A 10,371-nucleotide genomic window follows, 5' to 3' on the forward strand; every position below is an offset into this window, starting at 1 on the left:
CGACCTGTTTATCAGGACCTCTGTGCATGAAACGCAGTGTGCCCAGTCAAAAGGGACGTCAGTACGAATAATGTACTGAGTATGTAAGGTACATAAATAAATACATAGGAGACATGGAAGACATATGGAGTACATGACTCAACCCGTAAGTCTGAATAACTTTCTAAATCATAAATTACTTTCAGCGTCATGCATATGCGTATGAATGTCATATCGTGCATAGGTGTATGTTTCATAACATCATCAGCCTCTGAGGGCATCCCATCATATCATATCGGCCATTGTGGGCAAAGTCATAATCGTATACCAGCTGATCAGGTGGTGGTGCGTATATAACGCCATAACCATTCCCATATCCCATATACATATATATACATACATATATACGCGTATATAACGCCGTTTGAATACATACATACATATGCATATATATGCGTATATAACGCCATTTGAATACATACCCATATATGCGTATATAATGCCGTTTGAATCATATTTCAGCCACTGTGGGCAACATCATCATCATATACCAGCTGATCAGGTGGTGATGTGTATATAACGCCATAACCTTTTCCCATATCCCATATACATATATTTACATATATACGCGTATATAACGCCATCTGGTCATGGGTCAGTGCACATAAATGCAATGCATAAAAAGTACGTCAATAAAATTATTCGGAATGGCATATGACCATTTTGCCTCTTAAGCAATATCATAATGTAACATCCTTTCAACTTTCGTATTTTTCTGAGACCCATGAACAGATGATAAAATATTATGACACCTGAAAATTAAAGAACATAGATATTTTTGTTACTCCTATGAGTAGAGTCACTTTTGAAATTTGTGCATTTGCACATTTCGTTCATAGCGTATGGATCATGCCAAAAGAAAGAAGGGATAGCCTTAACATACCCGTTTCTGCAAAATTCTTGAACGAAAACTATGCTTGAATCTTGGATTGAAATTTGAACTGAAATTTCAATCGAAATTTTTGACGTGTTGACAGAATTGATTCTCTGGTTCAAGACAACATGCAATTATTTGGTTTCGCATTTTTGGCTTTGAAATTGTTTTCACGTTTTGGCTTTGAAATGTTGAAAAATCTGATTCTTAAGTTTTTAGTTCCTTAAGAATCTCACTCACGTTTATTTTTGTTTGGTTTGTAAATACAAAAAGTCTTTTTGAAACTTTAAGAATCAGATTTTGGTTTTTGTTCTTTCATGTTCCTTATGAGTCATTAAATGGCTTTATGTTACATTTCCACATAATGAAATGACTTGAAGAGTCATTCTTTTAATGTGTGGCATGTTGCCACGTTACGCTTTAGGATAATTGATATTATCCACTTATTAGTTAATCGGGTAATGTTTCGTTACCCGGTAATTAATCTATTACCCGCAAAATTTAAGAATTATCACAAATTACTTAAAATTCTATTTATTATTAAAATACTTCATATATACTTTATATATTATACTACCGTAGTCATATGGCAACTTGCAAGGTGCTAGTTCATAATTATCGGGTATTATCGCTCGACCCGTATTTTATTTTAAATTGTCCACTTTCAACGAAACTCACTTTCTTTAATCCGTGTAGCCCTTTATCCTTCATAACACTTATTTATCACTTGTATAAATAGTGTAATCCTTATAATATCCAAATAATCTTTTACTTGGATTGATGTCAATTACCTTACGACAAATCCAATGTACAATACTACAGGGTGCAACATCATCGTAACTTAATGCTGCAAAGCATAATATCAACGTAATATTGCGGGGCATAACATATTCGGCTATTAAGGCAACCACCCAGTCCATTCAAAGCGGAACTAGGGGAGTAATTGGAAAGAATAAGAAAGAGGATGTGGCAACGATCGATTCAGGAGCTTGTTTCGGACCCAGGGGCTCATCTCACCATTATAATCAGCCTCAACCCCACCACCAAACCTACCCCCATACCCCGTATAATCTACCCCAACACTACTACCCACCACCAGACCCCCATTTTTCTGTACATCACGCCCAAACATATACTCAACCTCCTGTCCATGCATAATGGCATATGCTAGCCCCACAAAACACCTACCCGCCCCCATGAGTCTACCGGAACCCTCCTAGACCAGATTTCCGGCCTAATCAAGAATTTAAAAATGAGAGGTTGCATAAGAAGAAAACCTTAACTTCATTGGGAGAGTCCTATACTGGTTTGTTCCACAGGCTGAGACAATTGGATATGCTAAGGCCGATCAAGTCAAAATTGCCAAATCCTCCCCCAAGAAATCTTGATTACTCTGTAAGTAGCGAATATTGTTCTGGTGCTCCGGGGCATGACACGGAGAAATGCTAAAAATTGAAAAATGCTATCCAAGAGCTCGTTGATACAAATCGGATTGAAGTCCAAGCTTCGTAGGCGCCCAACATCAACCAGAACCCGTTGCCAACCCATCAGGAGACAAATATGATCGATAAAGTGCATAAGGGAGGGGAGCCCAAGAAACCTTCACATACTGTCATGATGATTCGGTCCAGCGAGGTAAAGCTGGTTTAAAAATGAATAAGTGAGAGATCAGTGATCAAATTGAGCGGAACAAACAGCGAACCATCTGCGGTAGTCAAGAAGGGGTTCTCAAGTGATGTTGTAGTGAAACAGGAAAGGGCAAAAGTGGTTGTGCCAGGAGTGGCGAACAAGCATGTCGTAATTGTGGAGGGTTCCCACACAGATCTATTCATTATCAAGCCTGTAACCCGGTTACCAATAGTCGACAACAAGTCTATCCCATGGAATTATGAACGGGTGACAATGACTTACAAAGGAAAAGAAGTTAAAGAAGAAGTCTATGAGACCCATGGATTGACTCGGTCAGGGAGATGCTTTGCCCCTGAGGAGTTAAGAAAAGCTAAAACCTCCAAAGATAAACCAGTGCTAGTGAAGAAATCTATGACCGAAGAAGAGGCAGAAGAGTTTTTGAGAAAGATGAATGTGTAAGACTATTCCATTGTGGAGCAGTTGAGGAAGACGCCTGCTCAAATTTCACTGTTGTCATTGTTAATCCATTCAGACGAGCATCGATGGGCCTTGATGAAAATCCTGTACGAGGCCCACGTTCTTGACAAAATCTTAGTAAACCATTTGGAAAAGATAGCCAACAAGATAGTTGAGGTAAACAGAGTCACTTTTTCTGATGATGAGTTACCCGTGGAGGGTACTGAGCATAATATAGCCCTCTATCTTACAGTGAAATCCGAAGATTCTGTGGTTACCCGGGTATTGGTCGACAATTGTTCCAGTGTGAACATTTTCCCTCTCTCCACTATGAACAAGTTGAAAGTGGATGATGAAAGGATTCACAAGAACAATATCTGCATGCGGGGATTTGACGGTGGAGGTAAAGATTCAGACGGTGATATAGTCCTTGAGCTGACAATAGGACCAGTTGAATTCAACATGGAATTCCAGGTTCTGGATGTGGTTGTTTCCTATAATCTGCTATTAGGTCGACTTTGGATTCATGCTGCCAATGCAGTCCCGTCTACTCTGCATCAGATGGTCATGTTTGAATGGGATAGACGAGAAATCGTTGTGCACAGTGAAGATAATTTGTGTGTTCCCAGTGATGCCATTGTTCCATTCATTGAGGTTGAAGACGATAAGGGACCTTGGGTCTATCAGATTTTTGACACAGTATCAGTCAAGAAAATTCTAGAAGGGAAATGTGTTCCAATGCCAAAGGTAACTGCCACATCAGTCATGGTAGCTTTTGAAATGTTGAAAAATGATTTTGTACCTGGTAAGGGTTTGGGTGCATCTTTGCAAGGTATAGTACAGCCGGTGTCTCTCCCCAAAAACTCTGATACATTTGGTTTTGGATTCAAGTCTACAACCGCAGAAGTGAAAAGAGCCAGAAAATCGAAACAGAGGGCATGGGTCCTCCCAAAGCTGGTCCCACATCTCTCCAGATCGTTTGTCAAGCCTGGCACCAAGAATCACCTAGTAACAACAGTTCCCAGTTCTGTGGTTGGTCTTGATAAAGAGTTGATTGAAAGGTTCGAAAGGTTGTTCGACGATATAAACATGGTGGAATTTGGAGAAGGTTCCAACAAGGCGGATGTTCAATTTGTCGGGCCCAGTACAAAGATTAACAATTGGGAAGCTACTCCTCTCCCTACCTGGAAGGAGTTTTGATAGTTTACTTTGATTTTCTTTCAGTTTATCTGGATTATTCCAGGGTTGTAATTCAGATTCTATGTTTCGTTTGTTTGGATGTACAAACCTTGTTATCTTTTGATTTCAATGAAATGCAATTTCCCTTTTTTCATCATTCCTGATAGTTTTATTTTTGTTTTTCTTTTCTTCATTGTACAATTCTTTTCATGTTGTTTTCAATGACATGACATGCATGATGAATCTTTGTCCCAGTCTTAAAAGCCAATCTAATTCTGAAATAATAATTCAGGAAATAGAGTGTGATGATGAATCAGAATACGATGAGGATGAGGCCTTTGAAGAGATTAGTAAAGAATTAATCCATTTTAAAGAAAAACCCAAGCCCAACCTGAGTGATAGCAAAGCAACCAATTTAGGGGACCCAGATAATATCAGAGAAACTAAGAGGGAAGAGATGATTAAAGCATTGTTTGAGTACAAAGATATTTTTGCATGGTCATATGACGACATGACGGGTCTAAGCACTGACTTGGTGGTTCACAAATTGCCCACTGACCCGACATTTCCTCATGTCAAATAGAAGTTGAGGAAGTTCAAAACCGACATGAGTGTGAAGATCAAAGAAGAGGTCATAAAGCAGTTCGATGCAAAAGTCATTCGAGTCACGCGGTATCCCACTTGCTTAGCCAATGTTCTGCCTGTGCCAAAGAATGATGGTAAGACCAGAGTGTGTGTTGATTACCGTGATCTCAATAAGGCAAGTCCAAAGGACAACTTCCCACTGCCAAACATCCACATTTTGATTGATAATTATGCCAAACATAAGATTGGGTCTTTTGTGGATTGCTATGTGGGCTATCATCAGATCCTAATGGACAAGGAGGATGCAGAAAAAACGGCATTCATTATGCCATGGGGAACATACCACCAGGTCATGCCTTTTGGATTGAAAAATGTTGGGGCAACTTACATGAGGGCAATGACTGTCACGACCCAAACCGAAGGGCTGTGACGGGCACCCGGTGCCTTACTCAACCGAGTACCAACGTAACATATCTTTCTTATCATGTTATCATGAGTAAATGAGCTAGAAAACCCGTAACGAGATAACAAGAATAAAACATAAGTGAATACTCAACATATGAAGACCCAACATGATATACAAACTAAATATATGTGACATACGGGCCTATAAGGCCGACATGACCATTAGTAAACTCGAAACATAGGCCGACAAGGCCATACAATTATCCATACACCTGACATCTGTCTACAAGCCTCTAAGAGTATATAAAATCATAAAGGTCGGGACAGGTCCCCGCCATATAAATCGATACATATCCAAAGCATACTGACCAAATAGGCAATTCCGGAGCAAGTGGAGTGCACCAACACCTTTGCTAAGCTGATAGCCTACTAGGAGGACTGTCAACCTATCAATCGAGACCTACGGGCATGAAATACAGCGTCCCCAGGAAAAAGGGACGTCAGTACTAATAAAGTACCGAGTATGTTAGGCAGGAAAGCTTAAACAAGAACAGTAATGTAAAGAGAGATATAGAGGAGATACAACCTGTAATATCTGAGTGCCTCTGGGGTTACTGATATGAAATGCATAATACATATATATACATAAACGTTTTAAAACATTCACCTCTGTGGGCATCATCATCATCATATCGTACCCGGCCTCAAAGAGGACTCGGTAAAAGCGTACCCGACCATCATAAGGTTCGGTAGAATCGTACCCGGTCACGTGGAGCTCGGTAAACCCAATTGATCAGTGGTTGCACAATAGGTTCCATACCCGGCCGACTATAGCGCGGCTCGGTAGAGTAAAATAGATACATATATAATGCATGCTCGACTCATGGAATCACGTTCTAACCCTTTCGGAGTGATGTATGGTCATTGCACCTTTGATTAACATTATGGACATCCCTACCATCAATATGAACCTTAGTGGGATTTAAGGATCATACGCACTTGATTAGAATAACTTTATAAGGAAAGAACAACATGGACAACCTTAGTTTCTAGGAGTAGATCCGTTATGAATTAGCGTACCGTTTATGTTCATGTCACTTTAGATCATGCCAAAAGAAAGAAGTAAGTGCCTTAACATACCTTAAACCTGTTGAGTCCCTAATCACTTCCAAGTAACTCTTCAACCAAGTCAACTCAATCTATCATAGTATAAGGAGATTCAGAATCAGTGCTGAGCAAAGGCTAAGTCTATAACTTAAGCTAGTAGCTCGTTTACGTAAATTTTGGCAGCATCTCCCTTGTAACAAGGGCCTCCTCCAATACCATATACAAACAACAATGACCAGATCAATCCATCAATACATAATTATCAATATCAAGATACCATATAACAACAACAAGTCACAACTACATTACGACGAGCGACAAGCTCCGATTGGAATCCGTATACCTCTTATCAATCCTTATAGACTTCTTACTTCAACATAAAAGTATCATTAAAGTGATAATGAAGTCATTAATCAATGTTTCCAGCCTTATACCATATATTTATAACAAAGAAAATAATCCAGAACTTCAACTATCCTCAATTAGCAACTTTATTCACTAGTTCATGTCTAGCCCATCCATTTAACTTAATGAACATCAAGATAACCTTAGGAACAAGTAAGAACACAATATAAATACCTCCTACAGCAACTTCAAGTCAAAATCCAAGTTATATTCAGTTTACAACAACCCTCAATGGCAATACAACACCATAGAAGTGACTTAAGCTAACCCAAGTATTATCTTGTAGTTTATCATCCTAACAACTTAACCAACATACAAGAAAGATTAAGAACAATTAGTAGGCTGTTATACTCACCTTATAAAGCAGCAAAAACTTGGAATTTCATCCAAATACAGCCCACAACAATCGTCAATGACAACACAACCTCAAAGAGGTGTTGTTCTTCACTAGAACTAAGGTTTGATGTTGAAATATGGTGCAATCACTTTGGAATCACTTCAAACCCTTGTGGTATATGTTTAGGAGGGTTAGGATAAGTTTAGAGACGAACTTTAGTTGAAATGTGAGCAAAAATAAGCGTTCAAGTCGTTTATAAATTGAAGTAGGTCAACCACCGCCTAAGTGGGTTCCATTGGGAGCTGCTTGCGCGGTTTCGCGAAAACATGAATATCTCTCTACTACGATATCGTATTGATGAACGGTGTAATGCGTTAGAAACTAGACTCGTAGAACTTAAATTTGTAGGTAGAACACCCCATGATTCCAAGTATATTTGGAGAAATGCTCAGATACATTTGACCTAAATTTCAGCAAATTTATGAATGTAACTTGTGATGACCTTTGCCAACTCTTGTTCCACAACTTGCTTGCCTTCAAAATGTAGAAAATGAATATCATACGACTAAAATAACTCATAGAATAACCTCCTTATCATGTTAAGAACCCTAGTCTCACCCCAAAGTACATGTTATAACATTCCAAACTTGTCGACTTTTGACGAAACTTATTTTCTTCAATTGGTTTAGCTTCTAAGATTTCCAACTCTCTTGGTACTCGTTATTCATGATATTAAATATTTGTAACCTCCAAGGTAACATGATTAACTTACTTTATTTGCTTCCAAATATAATCTCATTTCCGAGCATACATCAATGACTTACAACGTACTCTCACGTATGAAAACTTGGGGTGTAACATCATTCCCCCCTTTGGAACATTCGTCCTCGAATGTTGATTGATGCGCTTATCAGTTTCGTAAACTATAGCTCTTACGAATACTTTAATGCTCATCTTTCCATGTAATCCACTGTTTTGTGAATAAATCTAAACGCTTGGGCATTCCCCCCTTTTATGCCTCTTTGTCACACCATGACATGTGGTCGGAAATCTTCCAACATCGTAACATTTTCTACCTTATGTCATGCAGTATGTATGACTCTGTCCTTGTATGAGTGCCTAGAGATTCGTATTCTCTTTTTCCTCCATCTTTTAGCCATTCTCTAAGCCTCACTTTATGAACATATACAGAATTATGACAAGCTGTCCCTCTAGGCATCTATAGGTGTACTGATGTCTTTCGCTTGGTACTTTATCAAACTTAAGACTATTTCTATCTCTTGTTTCATAGCCTTGTATATCTATCCTTATGGATTTACTACATCTATGTAGGTTATACTATACCATAAAACTTACTTCGGTTTATTATTACCGAGGTTTGCTACCCAACTCCAGGTTACTCTCTCGCTGCTTATCCTATATGTATAAATCTAAGTCCTTTAGTGCTTCCTCATTATTATTCATCTAAGAATAACAAACAAATCTCATCTCGTACTTTGGAACTTGTACCCATCTATTGTTTATTCACCTTAATGTTGATCTATAATCTATCACTGATAACTTGCAACCTCTTACGTAATACACTGTCACTAGGGCTCACATCTTATCGGGGAACATATGAAGTGATTTTCCTGATCCACCTAGGGATAATACTATACTTCAATAACCGTATTTCATTGCATCCCAACGCGATTCATCTTATGGGGGTATTCTAATCCCGTGCAATTAATGAAATCCCTTTCTCGTTAAATCATTACTCAATCAAAGGCCTAAGCATCATCCTCTTATCTATCACAATTACACCCTTATTCTACTGCCAGGGCAGCATTCCACCTCATTTAAATGCACCTAGTCTCAGACTCCTTTGTGTTCATTCAGGCTGTACCGAGCTTTTTATTACATATCGAAATCATCAGCTCCCTTGTTTTGATGGGTTTAATCCCGAGGACATACATATTCTCGTCACCTTCTCACTCACCTTTTCATATCCTTACTCCTATCTACCTAAAACCTTTTTGCTCTATAATACTTTACCTTAGGACCTCCACCGATCTATTTATACTACTCGAAACCTTCCTTTAACTTGCTAGCACCATAAATTTCCTTTCGTGCCTTCTCAGTTGTCCTTAAATGTAAGCAATTACTTTTGTTGGTTGTTCTATCACTTGTTGCATGAATACTTGGCTTGTCATTTTGCCCACGAATACTATAATTTCTTGTACCTTATATGATCTCAAACATCACCATTGATGGCTTTTTTTTTACCATTCATTAGCCATGATAGGTTCCACTTTCTTATGGAGTGTATACAATATTGTAGTGAGACTGTTGTTACAGGATCATTTACTCTTTAGCTCACTATGCTAAGGTGGAAACCTTCTTCCTTATTTCCTCAGCTAGTCTTTCATTGTAGTACTTAAGGAGACCTTCTAGCTCTTGTAAAGTTGCGAGCTTGATATATCATATACCCGAAGGTAATTTTCGTTATTCTTACTCGCCTATACTAATCCTTAGTTACATAAATTTATGCCTTTGTGCTCGTAGGGTTACTTCTAAGCTCAAATTTTTATTGTCTCCTTAGTGACACTCTCTCTTATTTTTATAAACCTTAAAAATGGTACCTTTAACTGCCTCAACTCCTATCTGAAATTGTTTTCAAATGATTGTTATCTCGTATCTGCGAGACTGAATTCACTATGCTGCGATTCACTACATTTATCTTGCATGATTTATTGATTTATCTGTGACCTCTTGTCTAGCCATAACTGGGCTCTTCCTGAATCAACTACTAATTACCCGTTGGTCCATTCTCATATATATATATATATATATATATATATATATATATATATATATATATATATATATATATATATATATATATATATATATATATATATATATATTCTGCATAATCCCTCTTGGGATATATCCTTTGTCTTAACTTATCTCTCGCCACTAGCTCCTGATGTATCAAGTGTCCATTCACACTTATTTATCAATAACATCCTGGCCGAAAACTTTTACTGCCTCTCTCCGGTGTTGTGCTTGTATAAGGTTCTGGAGTCGCAACATATCTGCAGGAACTGAATAAATGCAACATCTTCCCTTTCTCCTTTTTACCACATTCTTTCTTTACCATTCCATAGTTAACTGAACCGCTTAACTCCGACTTAATACCATATCACACCATATTCCCCCCTTCAGGGGAGTACTAAGATTTAGTACTACGACGATCTACCTATAATTGTTTTACCTTTTCATATTCGGCGTCTTTTCACATTATCAATGAACCTTAATCACCTTATGGTAACCTTCTATACCAGGGATAACTAAATTTCTTACGCACAAAGGT

This window comes from Nicotiana tabacum, chromosome 7 (assembly GCF_000715075.1).
Source record: "Nicotiana tabacum cultivar K326 chromosome 7, ASM71507v2, whole genome shotgun sequence".
Taxonomy (NCBI): Eukaryota; Viridiplantae; Streptophyta; class Magnoliopsida; order Solanales; family Solanaceae; genus Nicotiana; species Nicotiana tabacum.